Source organism: Pleuronectes platessa, chromosome 17 (genome assembly GCF_947347685.1).
Source record: "Pleuronectes platessa chromosome 17, fPlePla1.1, whole genome shotgun sequence".
NCBI classification, from domain to species: Eukaryota; Metazoa; Chordata; class Actinopteri; order Pleuronectiformes; family Pleuronectidae; genus Pleuronectes; species Pleuronectes platessa.
In genome coordinates, this window is record NC_070642.1 from 4970560 (window position 1) to 4983637 (window position 13078).

Here is a 13078-nt window from a genome sequence, read left to right on the forward strand (position 1 = left end):
ACGAGTTATTTTAAAAGTCTCAAATGTCTTTTTAAATTTAAAAACGTTTAAATGAAACGTTTTTTAATCAGGTTAGGTCTTAAATATGATGCACTCACCTCGTGTGTAAACATGATGCCCTCTGTTTGTTTTTAGATCAGAAAATCACTGTCCGGGCCAAAGAGGAGGAGCAGAATTGCTCCAGCTCAGGCTGCTGAGACACAATCGCCTTGAGGAGCAGTGTGTCCTCCTCCATTGGGACTCGAGCGACTCCGAGGAAACAAGCAGTGAATTCAGTCCACACTCCAGCCGCTGCCAGAACAGTCATATTTAATACTTCTCAAAGAAGCCATGGAACCCAGCTGATCAGAGGGCAGGACGACCCCGTTGTCTTTCTCGGCGCTGCCTCCTACGAGTATCAGCTGCAGGTGGACATCACCTTTGGCGCTGCCTCCATCCAGATGATCGAGATGACAGAGGACGAAGCTCCAGCCGCCTCTGAAGAAGCTGTGAGGAAGGAGCAGGTCCAGCCGGAGGAGTCCGTCAGCTGCATCACTGAAAACTTTCAAGCTTTCATGGCGGATCTGAGTCACGAGGAGTCGGACGGTGAGGAGCAGTTGCAGGTAATGGTTGAGCTCGTTTTCAAGAGGGCCGTGCAGAAACCACACTCTGCTGCAGTCTTCTCTGAGTTGTGCCAACACCTCTCAACAGTAAGTGATGCATCTATGACTGGAAGCTACTTTATCCTGTTTCTTACTTAGTTGAACAGCTTGTCTTTTATGTGCAGGTTGGAACCTTAATTTAACCCTTTGATAAACAAGCTATGCAAACCCCCTGGGTAAATTATTAATTATCTTTCTCACTAGTAATAGAGTGTCAAATAAGACTTAATAAGAATATACATTTATTCATAAGGTAAGAAGGGAATTTAAATTATGATTTGTGTTAAAAACAAGATATTTAATGAATACGTACAATATTAAATGAAGAAATAAGTGGATTTCAAAAATATAGCAAAGAAAAACTCTAATATGCATTAAAAAAACATCCGAAATCATACCATATTTTACAATACAATATTTTTGACCCATTTTTTGAATTAGAATGGAAGTGAAAAAAACTGTTAATTGAAGAAAACCTGAAATACTGAAAGACGAAAATAATTTACTGCAAAGATATAAATAATACAAACTGAGTGGGTTCACTTTTGACCCATGTTGTTTTAATCAAATAATGAGTTCATTTAGATTTGAGGATCAAATCAGCTGACACTGATCACTATGTGAGTTACATTTGTGTTAATATTTCCTTATGGTTTTCTCCTCTTCAGGTGGAGGTCCAATCATTGTCCGACTGGTCAGCCAGCGTCTCCTTCAGGTCTCTGCTGGTCAAACACTGCCAGGCAGCGTACAGGAAGAACTTTGACAGGGAGGGCCTTTATCAGAAGAGTGGGTCCTGCCTGGAGCCAGTCAGGGACGTGAGGGTGATTGATCGGCTGAGGGAAGAACAAAACAACGCCAAACCTTCCGGTCGCTTCCTCAATACCATCAGGTTTATTGGGGAGCTGTTCCTCTCAAAGGTTCTGGCTGAGAAAGCCATGCACTGCTGCATCAGGCCGTCTCTCGAGAGCCTCTGTGAGCTCCTCCAGCTCATCCAGCAGGACCTGGAGGTGGTCACGTCCATGGAGGTGATGGACTCCTACTATAACCAGCTGGAGTTCATCGCAGAGAAAGGGAAGAGGGCACCAAGGCTCTCCCTTTTGTTGAAGCACACAGTGGACGCAAGGAAGAGAGCAACTCATGTGGGAAATACAATTTATACACTTATACAACTTAAAGTGATATTTGTAAATGGACAGAACCCCCCCACTGCAACCCCTGCTCCTACTCTGTATAATGTACACTGGGTGACATCATGCCCTGAGAAATGTCTTTACTCTCTTTGGGGTTTGTACTATGTTGTCGACTAATGAATAAAACATTTTTTTATTTAATTTGGGTGTTTTTATGTCTTGCATGTAGCTGACCTCACATTTCAATTAAAACACATGTGGGAAATAAAACTTATACATTTCCCCTTTTCCCTGTAGTCAATGAAAAGCACAGATGACTGGAGAATTTCTGGGATAACATTTGACAAAAGTACTTATCCTGAACTGAACATCAAATCTAAATGAGAATTCAGTTAAAAAAACAAAAAACATATTTGATATCATATTCTGTCCTTACAGCTGGTTGTGTAAGACTAGTTTCACTTCATGCTGTGAGGATATTCAATATAAGCCTCTGGAGAGATATTTATGAATGGACAAAAAGCTTGGTTTTATTATATCAACAGCAAGAGCATGATATTATTTGACAAGGACAGACAAACTGCAGCTAAGTTTTGAGTAACACTATTTTAGACCAATCCTTAAGATATTTCAGTGCATGTGTAATAAATACGGCATCCGAGTTCAGACTCCTAGAATTAGCTCAGTATCGTCTGCTGAAACTCAGAGACTCTGTCTGTAAGCTTATGTTTGTGCACTGGACTAAACTTTAGTTTCTTTTGGGAGACAATCTCGCAGCATATTTCAGGATTCCCAGTTCTTGGACCATGATGGTTAACACATTTTGCACTCATCTGTCCAGTCATTGTTGGGACAGATTAGTGTGGTGGAAACGATCAGACATAAACATCTCTAACATGGCAGCATGGCCAAAAAGAGAACTGCTCTTATCTTTTTTAACATGGAGATGTAAGCTCCTGTCACACTTACTGCAGGTGAACTGAGTTCAGTGTCTACCTCCTTCACACTGTCAGCAAGCTGTTCAGACATTTGAACCTACATGTTCACATGACCTGCTGCCTGCACTCTGCCCTCCAGCACCCAGAGAATCATACAATAACCCTGAGCTGCTGTTAGAGTCACAGCAGCCAATGAGACTTAACTAATGAGAAGCTTTTACAAAAGAAGGCTTAGAAGTGTTACAAGGATCTGAAGTCATTTGAATGTGCTGCCATGGCAGAGGATCATTAGTTTGGTTTATGAAAAAAACTTTGAACATTAGAATAGTTAACCCCATGAACATTCTGTAACCAGGTAAAGATCTCATTGAAAACATTGTGACAACAGACACAACACAAACACACAAATACAGCTGTCATACAAAACATGTATGAGCATAATTAACGTGTTACGGATCATCATAACGTGAAATATGATCACGTTGTAATGTGAAAACTTTCCAGTTATCTTATCACCAGGCCTCGAGGGGAGGTACACCCCCCCCTCCCCCTTTTACATATACATGTATGTGCACAGTTAAAGAGGAAACAACTTGAAGAGAGATTTAGATGAAGAATAAATGTCGTGATACAGTTATAATAAAATCATTGACTGATTTATTTAGAAAATTATCATGATCAAATAGATAAAGATTCATTATGAAATTTTGATAAAAAAAATAAAATACAATTTCAAAAATTTCTGGGACTGCAAGGCAGCACTGAGCGCGCCCGAGCACATAGATTTTGAAGTGTTGCCTGAAAAAAAAAATAATGACAGAGGAAATATTGAAACATTAAGCTGTTCAGGCTCGGACTCTGATCATGAGACAGAAGTTTGATGGTGATAGGACAATGCACAGTGGAGTTATGACAACATCGTCTCCGTGACGAGGAGATCTTGTCACTGTCAAGTCTCGTCCGGTCCGATAAGTTGTTTCACCTGGGTGGTCATGATTTATGTTCTGTGTTGTGTGTCCCTACTCATCTCTCCTCTCGTTTCAGACTCCTCACTCCCTCCCTCGTGTGTGTGTTCCACCCTGGTGATTGTCAGCTCCTCCCCGATTGGTTGCACCTGTTCCTAATCACCCGGTGTATTTAGTCTCTGTGTTCCTGTGTCGCGTTGCCAGTTCGTCTTTGTATCTTCATGTTCTTAGCGTCCCAGCATTTCTCTCTGATAGCTCTCTTGTTGCCGACCACTGCCTGTTTAACGTTTCTCGTCTCTGCCTTTTCCCTGCCGGATACTCTGCACCTTCGCCGACTGTCTGCCCGTGTACCGACCTTGGACCTTAACGATTACCAACTCTGCTTCTGCCTGCTCCCTATTGGATTTACGTTCTCGTGTTTGGACTGCCTTTACGTGTACCATATACAAGAAGTAAAGTTTGTTAACTGCTCCTACCTGTGCCTCCGTGTTCTGCTATTGGATCCTCACACCATACTGCATCCCTCACAGTCACACTGCAGGAGTTGTTTGTTAACGGCTCAGCATCAAAGGATTGATGGTCCATGTATTTCCGCGATACAGTACATCATGTTTTAATGGCGTGTAATCAAACTTTGACGCCACGCCAGGGTCACACTGTGTGACGAAGAATGGATATTTTAATAACTTTTTATTTCCATCTTGTTGTGAATTTGAAGTTGATCTAATGAAAGCCCTGGTATAAGTACCTCAAAGTAAACATTTGTAATACGGCTAAAATGGCCACTAAATGCAAAATAGCAGGCTTCCTGTTGCCTTTTTCCAATTGTACCTAAGACTTTTTTGTTTTTCTGGTCATGAATCACCTGTGTATCGATTTTTGTGAAGATTGGTCAATGTGAACACGTTCCGGAGGTCTCGGGGGGGCACCATTGAGACATTTTGCGACATCATTTGAAAATTCTGCCAGAATACGTATATTTTTACCACTTTCTAACTTTCTGCAAATTTTGGTAAGAATTTGAGCATGTTAAAGCCCTCAAAAAGCCAATTAATTTGCCTTAATAATAATAATTATCCTTACAATTTCAATAGGGCCTCCCACTCTCAGTGCTCGGGCCCTAAAAATAACCTTGCTCTTAATCTGCTGTGGTTGGATTGATCACATTGAACCAAAGAGTCCTCAGATCAAAACCAGGGGGAACAGACCAACATGTCGGTTCAGCAAACAACATAGAAAAATAGTTTTACTTTGAGTATTTTTTCATTCTGATCCACGCTGGCAAGAAAAAGTAAGTGAACCTGCATTTATGTGTACATTGTTCTTAAAAATAAGCAAATCGTTATATAAAGTGAAATTATGACCAAAGACACAAGTGTATCGTTATTGTCAACCAACATTTAATCAAGCTATTTTCAGTGTAGGTTTGAATAGTCGGTTCTGGTTTAGCTTTGACAGGGGAACGCAGATTTAGCAGCAATTTAAAGAACAATGACACGTCTGTTGCATTGAATTTGCATTGCAGCTAATTAATTGAATATAAAGTTAAAATGCTAACTTCTCATGAAACAGAAACATGCGGTTGTGGACTCTGGTGTGTGTGTGTATGGGTTCATTGCATTATTCAGAATCAGAATCAGAATCAGAATTCTTTTTATTGCCTTGTATATTTTCACATACAGGAAATTGCCTTGGTGTGGTTGGTGCACTTTACAAACAACAATATAAAAAACAACAATATAGAGCAATATAAACATCAATATAAAAAAACAACAATATCGAAAAAATAATATATACAGTAAATGTGTTTTGTGCGGTTTTAAGGTGCAAAGATTGGTGGTAGTGCCAATAATGTAGTGTTATAAATTATGTGCGAGGGTGGGGGGGGGGGGGGTCAGCAGAGTCAGTGTGATGGGGGGGGCTTGTTTGTGAGCCCCACTGCCATGGGGAAAAAGCTGTTCAGGTGACGCGAGGTTTTAGTCCTGACGGCCCGGAACCTTTTCCCAGATGGAAGTCTCTGGAACAGGTGGTGACCGGGATGGGAAGGATCAGCGATGATCTTGCCTGCTCTCTTTCTGGTCCTGGAGTGGAACAGGTCTAGGAGAGCCGGCAGGTCACAGCCGATGACCTTCTCAGCTGACCGAATGATCCGCTGCAGTCTGCCCTTGTCCTTGGCAGTGGAGGCAGCGAACCAAACGGTGATGGATGAGGTGAGGATGGACTCAATGATGGCTGTGTAGAACTCAACCATCACTTTCCGCGGCATGCTGAATTTCCTCAGTTGCCGCAGGAAGAACATCCTCTGCTGGGCCTTCTTGGTGATGGAGGTGATGTTCTCCGTCCACCTCAGGTCCTGTGCTATGATCGTCCCCAGGAATCTGAATGACTCCACTGTTTTAACTGGGGAGTCGCACATGGTGAGGGGGGCGGTTTGGGCTGGGCTCCTCCTGAAGTCTGCCACCATCTCTACAGTTTTTGAAGCGTTCAGCTCCAGGTGGTTCTGGCTGCACCAGGAAGCCAGGCTGTTAACTTCCTCTCTGTAGGCGGCCTCGTCCCCATTGGAAATTAATCCAATAAGGGTGGTGTCGTCGGCAAACTTCAGGAGTTTGACAGAGGGATGGCTGGAGGTGCAGTTGTTGGTGTAGAGGGAGAAGAGGAGAGGAGAGAGCACACAACCTTGAGGGGCTCCAGTGCTGATGGTCCGGGTGTCAGAGACAAGCTTCCCCAGCCTCACGCGCTGCTTCCTGTCGGTCAGGAAGTTGGTGATCCACCTGCAGGTGGGGTCAGGCACGCTCAGCTGGGTCAGCTTGTCCCGGAGAAGAGCTGGAGAGATGGTGTTGAATGCGGAGCTGAAGTCCACAAACAAGATCCTGGCGTAGGTGCTGGGGGAGTCGAGGTGCTGGAGGATGAAGTGGAGTCCCATGTTGACTGCATCGTCTACGGACCTGTTGGCTCTGTAGGCAAACTGCAGCGGGTCGAGGAGGTGGTTGGTTATAGTTTTGAGGTGGGTCAGCACGAGTCGCTCGAAGGTCTTCATTACTACAGAGGTCAGGGCGACTGGTCTGTAGTCATTAAGGCCTGTGATCCTCTGCTTCTTGGGAACGGGGATGATGGTGGATGTTTTCAGGCAGGCGGGTACAACACATTCAGCCACATTCGCTGGCTTTATGATTTAAAACGGGTATCATTTCTGTTGAATGTTAATTGTATTGTCACTGAACCCAAGTGATTATTGCCTATTTTTATTTGTCTATTTGAACTAAAAAAATCCTCTAACTAAAGAAGGTATTTACATTTAAAGTGCTATTGTGTGTGTTTTTCATTTACTAAATTCTTATTTTATTTATTAAGCAAAACAAAAAAGGGAATATCATAAGTCTAACTCGGGCCCCGCCCCATAGGTACATGAGACGGGTGTTACACAAAATGGAGGCACCGCTGGGATATTCCCATGCTTAATCTTTTTAGTTTTTGCCCGTTAAAGGTGCATTTCGTTTCAGTTTTCACAGTTACACACCAGTAGCAGGTTAGAGTAATGACTACTCAGACGACTACTCAGACAACTAGTCAGACAGCTTCTCAGCCAGCACCTGAGCTTAGTAGCTGGTGCAGTGAGGCAGGCATAGACCCAAACCGGGCCTTTGTACTGCATGACGTTCCTGCTGACACTGACCATACAGCCATTGAAGAGACTGCTGAGACAGTGAAAGCTTTTGGAAGAGTGAAAGTAAGAGAGACAGTACTTGACATTAAGACCGGCAATAGTCTAGTACTTTGTGAATGTCGTCAAGATGTTCACCCAGACCGCATACCATCTCAACTTCAGACATTGGATGGAGGTCCTGCCTGGAAAATATCCCTCTTTGTTGAATCTGAGAGTCCGGCTGATGACTTCTTAGCCAAGCTTAACAAGCTAATGAAAGAGGAGGGGAAATCAGTTGATGATGTTCATGCCATGCTGTCTACAGATGTTCCACAGGGTAACTCACCTGAATCGATCATACGTGCAGTTGGAGATCTGTTAGTAAAAACAATGCGACCTACCAGTGAGAACAATGCATTTAGACGTCTTCGGACGTTCTCTGGTCATCTCCCCACCCCAGCAGGTGAGGAGAGTGTTGAACACTGGCTCGAGCAGGCTCGCCTGATGATGGAAGAGTGTGACTGTTCCGCCCGAGAAAAACGAAAGAGAATAGCAGAGAGTTTAAAGGGGCCTGCTCTGGAAATTATCCAAGCTGTGCGGCTAAATAATCCTGATGCTAGCCCTGAGTGTTATGTAGAAGCTATAGAAAGTGCATTCGGAACTCCTGAGTCTGGTGAAGATTTGTAATTTGCTTTCAGGAGTCTCCACCAACAGCGAGGAGAAAAGCTGTCAGACTTCCTGAGAAGGTTGGAACGCTCACTGACTAAAGTGGTGCAAAGAGGAGGTCTTCCGAGTCACAGAGCTGATCGTGCACGCATTGACCAACTCATAAGGGGCGCTCCTGAGTCTGACATCATGCTTTTACAGCTGAGACTAAGAGAAAGGAAGGAGAAACCCCTAACTTTCTGAGGCTCCTGAATGAGATCCGGGAGGAGGAAGAATATGAGACTGCACGACGTAAGTTAAACACAACAGTGAGACAAGTTAAAGTTGGTGAGGAGACAAAAACCAAATCAGCAGAAGTTCAAGAGTTAAAAACAGAGATTAAAGATCTACGCTCTCAGCTTAATGAGCTAACAAACAAGCGACAAGACTCACAAGCTGAGTTAGCACAAAAACCACCCAAGAAAAGTACAGATACTGCAACAGCAAGTGAAGTCCAGCAGTTAACGCAGCAAGTGCAACAGTTACAACACCAGTTAACTGTCATGTCTGTTTCACATGGTGCAACCTCAGCAGACACAAAAAGGATAAATGGGGGAGCTAGATACGGCAAAGCTTCGAAACCATACACTGTAAAAGATCCTGAAAGTTTTTTCTGTTACCGGTGTGGCGAGAACGGCCATATCGCCACTCACTGCATAGCCCCAGAGAACACAGCTAAAGTAATCCAAAGACTGCTCGGAGCGCTGCGCAAGAGTAAGGAGGAGAAGGGGGCTTCAAAAGGCTCTGCTGAGTCTAAAGGGGTTGGTTCAGTCAGGAAAAGCTCAGTGCACACACCTTCACTTAGTGGTTTGCCAGAAGGGCAATAATCAAAGAGTCGCGGAGTCCGTATGCATCTCCGATTGTCATAGTAAGAAAAAAGAGTGGCAAAGTGCGGATGTGCATTGATTATCGGCTGCTGAACTCCAGAACTGTTCCCGATCAGTATACTATGCCGCGCATAGATGATGTACTGGATTGTTTGACAGGGAGCAAATGGTTCTCTGTATTGGATTTGAGAAGTGGATATTACCAAGTGGAGATGTCAGAGGCAGATAAAGAAAAAACAGCTTTTATCTGTCCTCTTGGCTTCTTTCAGTTTGAGAGAATGCCTCAAGGTATCACTGGCGCTCCTGCAACCTTCCAAAGGTTAATGGAGAAAGCCGTCGGAGACATGAACCTGTTACAAGTTCTCGTGTACCTTGATGATCTCATTGTTTTTGGTAGGACCCTAGAGGAGCACGAGGAGCGACTATTAAAGGTTCTGGATAGGCTAGAGGAATGTGGCCTCAAACTTTCCATTGACAAGTGTCAATTTTGCCAGCCCCAGGTGAAGTTTCTAGGGCACATTGTTTCGGCCTCTGGAGTCGCCACTGACCCAGAGAAAGTGAGGGCTGTGACCCACTGGAAGAAACCCAACGACTTGAAGTCCCTCAGATCCTTTCTAGGGTTTTGTGGGTACTATCGGCGGTTCATTGAGAGCTATTCCTCCATCGTCCGCCCACTCACCGAACTGACCAAAGGTTATCCTCCTGCACAGAGGAGCAGGAAGGATGTCATCAAAGGAAAGAAAGAGACTTACTTCCAAGTCTCTGAGCCTTTTGGTAGTCGTTGGACTCCAGCTTGCGATGAAGCCTTTCAGAACATTGTCTACAAACTCACACATGCACCGGTCTTGGCCTTTGCTGACCCAGCTAAACATTACATCCTGCATGTGGACGCAAGTCTAAACGGGCTGGGAGCTGTGCTTAATCAAGAGTATCCCGAGGGGATCCGCCCAGTCGCTTTTGCCAGTCGCAAGTTGAGTCAAGCCGAACGGAACTATCCAGTCCATCAGCTAGAATTTCTAGCTCTAAAATGGGCAGTCGTTGATAAGTTCCATGACTATTTGTATGGTGCGAAGTTTACGGTAAGAACAGACAATAATCCCCTTACCTACGTCTTGACGACAGCCAGGTTGAATGCGACAGGCCACCGGTGGTTAGCGGCGCTCTCTACCTACGACTTCAGCATCCGCTACAAGCCCGGCCGGGAAAATATTGATGCTGACTTATTGTCCAGGAGTCTGCAGGAGACAGGAGATGGGTGGGTGGATTTACCTCCCTCTGGCATCAAAGCTCTATGTCGTAGGATCACTACAGATGGTTCCCACCAACACACCACCAGATTCGTTGACCAGCTAGGTGTTTCGCCTGACGCCATTCCTGCTGTGTATGCTGGTCTTACTCAGATTGAAATGAGCCCACTGGAGCAGTTGAGCTTAAAGGAGCTCTCAGAAGCTCAAGACTCTGATCTGGTCATAGGTGTAGTGAAGCTTCAAGTTGAGCGGGGACAAGGTGCTCCAGCTCCTAAGCATCCTAACCCAGACGTGACCTTGCTGCAGAGAGAAAATTCCAAACTTAAGATAAAGCGTGGCCTTCTGTTCAGAGTCACCAAACGACCCTCTGGGAGAGAAGTGAGTCAGCTTGTCTTACCTGACAAATATCGACAGATGGTGTTGAAATCAGTGCACGATGATGCTGGTCATCTCGGTACAGACCGAACCATAGAGCTCATTAAGGACCGGTTTTACTGGCCCAAAATGGCCTCTGAAATCGCGACATACATCCAGAACTGTGGAAGGTGCGTAGCTAGGAAAACTATCCCACAGAAAGCTGCCCCTTTACAGCAGATCACAAGTAGTGGCCCTCTAGATCTGGTCTGCATAGATTTTCTTTCCATTGAGCCAGACTCAAAAGGCATAGCTAACGTGCTAGTTGTCACTGATCATTACACCAGATATGCTCAAGCATTTCCCACAAAAGATCAGAAAGCACTTACTGTAGCCAAAGTCCTCTTTGAAAAGTTCTTTGTGCATTATGGGTTGCCTGCCCGCATCCACAGTGACCAGGGCCGAGATTTTGAGAGCAAACTAATAAAAGAACTCTTGACCCTACTCGGTGTCCGCAAGTCCAGAACATCACCTTACCATCCTCAGGGTGATCCTCAGCCTGAGCGGTTTAACCGCACTCTTCTGGCAATGCTTGGCACGCTTGATCCAGCTCAGAAGCCAAAATGGAGCCAGCATATAAGTCAGCTAGTGCATGCTTACAACAGCACAAGAAATGATGCCACTGGGTACTCGCCCTACTTCCTTATGTTTGGAAGAGAGGCACGGCTACCAGTTGATTTGTGTTTTGGCATTGGATCCGAGGAAGAGGATGATTTGAAACACCACCAGTATGTGGCCAACATGAGAAAGGAGCTACGGAATGCTTACCAGTTAGCCGTTGATGCAGCTTCCAAGAACCATGAACGGAACAAAAAACGGTATGATACAAGAGTTCGGAATCAGACCTTGGAGCTGGGAGACCGGGTACTGGTTCGCAATCTTGGCATCACAGGAAAACACAAACTACAGGATCGTTGGAACTCCCTACCCTATGTAGTGGTCGCCAAGTTAACCAATCTCCCTGTGTATCGTGTAAAACCGGAGAGGGGAACTGGTGTAGTGAAAACATTACACAGAGACCACCTGCTACCCATTGGTTACCTGGTGAGAATGTCTGCTCCATCAGATCGGACAGTACAGCCCAAGAGACCGGTGACCAGGGCACAGCAAACTAGGTGTGAAAACGAAGATCAGACACAAAACACAAGACATGTAAGCCGAGATGAGTACACCTCAGAGTCTGATGAGGAACAGGTCTACTTTTTACCTCCACTGACACTTCGTGCCCGTGTAGATTCTCAGAGCAATGAGGCTGAAAAAAGGGATGCTCCGGACCTGCACGACAGACCCGTGAGAGATCATCTTGTTGTCAATGACTTACCTGAAGCGGAGGAACCAGCGAATGAACTTCCAGCAGCAAAGGAGCAAATGGAAGAAAGTCCACAGACACGCCGAGACTCTGTGGTGGACACAGAGCTAGACGAGGGAGACGTCCCTATCCCTAGCACCTCGGTTGTGGATGCTGACTCTCGCCGTGAACCTACTGCAAAAAGGAAAGTGAAACCTGTTCTACGCCTCAGTTATGATGAACCTGGACAACCGACTGACAGACCTGTGACTATTAGTTTTCGAGGCATGATAATCCAGATTAGCTATTGCCCAGACGCCATACAGATACATTAGGCAGAATGTGGAACTATTGATTTGGGTCTGATGAGGACATCCAGACACTTAGATGGGGGAGGATGTAGCCCTTGCTAAAGTAATGGGTGTATTTGCATTTTTGATAATAATATAATGTACAGATTCATAATTCATGTGAAGTTTATTGTGTATTCATGTGTTTAAAAATGCATAAATATGGTTAAAATACAAAGGTTAAAAAGTTTAAAATCGACATGAAGTATGTGTTAAAAATATAAGTTCATGTCATCTCATGTCGTGTTCTAAAAGGAAAAAGAGTAAGTTCATCGGAGACTGTGTTCAAGTGTAATTACGTTATTTACACAATATTTGTTTTAAGAGTTGTCGATCACAAAAGTCTTTGCTGTGTTTGGCTTGTACAGAGCTTGGAGACTCCGGCCAATCGCGGGAGCAGTCTGACGTGAGGGGGTGGGATTTAGACTGTGTGGTGGTTCCGGGAAGAAAGCGGGGAAGAGGAAAAAAAAGAAGAAAAAGAGGGAGACACGAGTTAGCCCAACCGCGTCGAAGTTTTTTTTTAGAGGCTGAAAGCTCTTGTTTGTAGGTCAACGGACTGTTACCTGATAACAGTCTGATAGCCCTGTCAAGAGGATCTGCGCCCTCTGGTGTGGACGAGAGCTGTCGGACGGAATCGTACGAGTGGACTGTGAGTTTCGTCTGCGCCTGCCGGCGAGCCGCCATCCCCTGTTTCCCCACGGACTGTCAGGAGCGCAGGGACTGTTGTCGGGAGCCGTGAGTAACTTGATTTGCACGTGCCTTTTATTTTGCTTTCAGAAAGCGAAGCGGCCAGTGTGTTTTGGGCCTCAACGCACACGAGCAACGGAACAGGCCTGCAACGGGGTTTTGGGATAGCTTTTCCCAGACTGTTGTGGACTGTGGTGTGTGTGTGTGTGGGTTCATTGCATTATTCGCTGGCTTTATGATTTA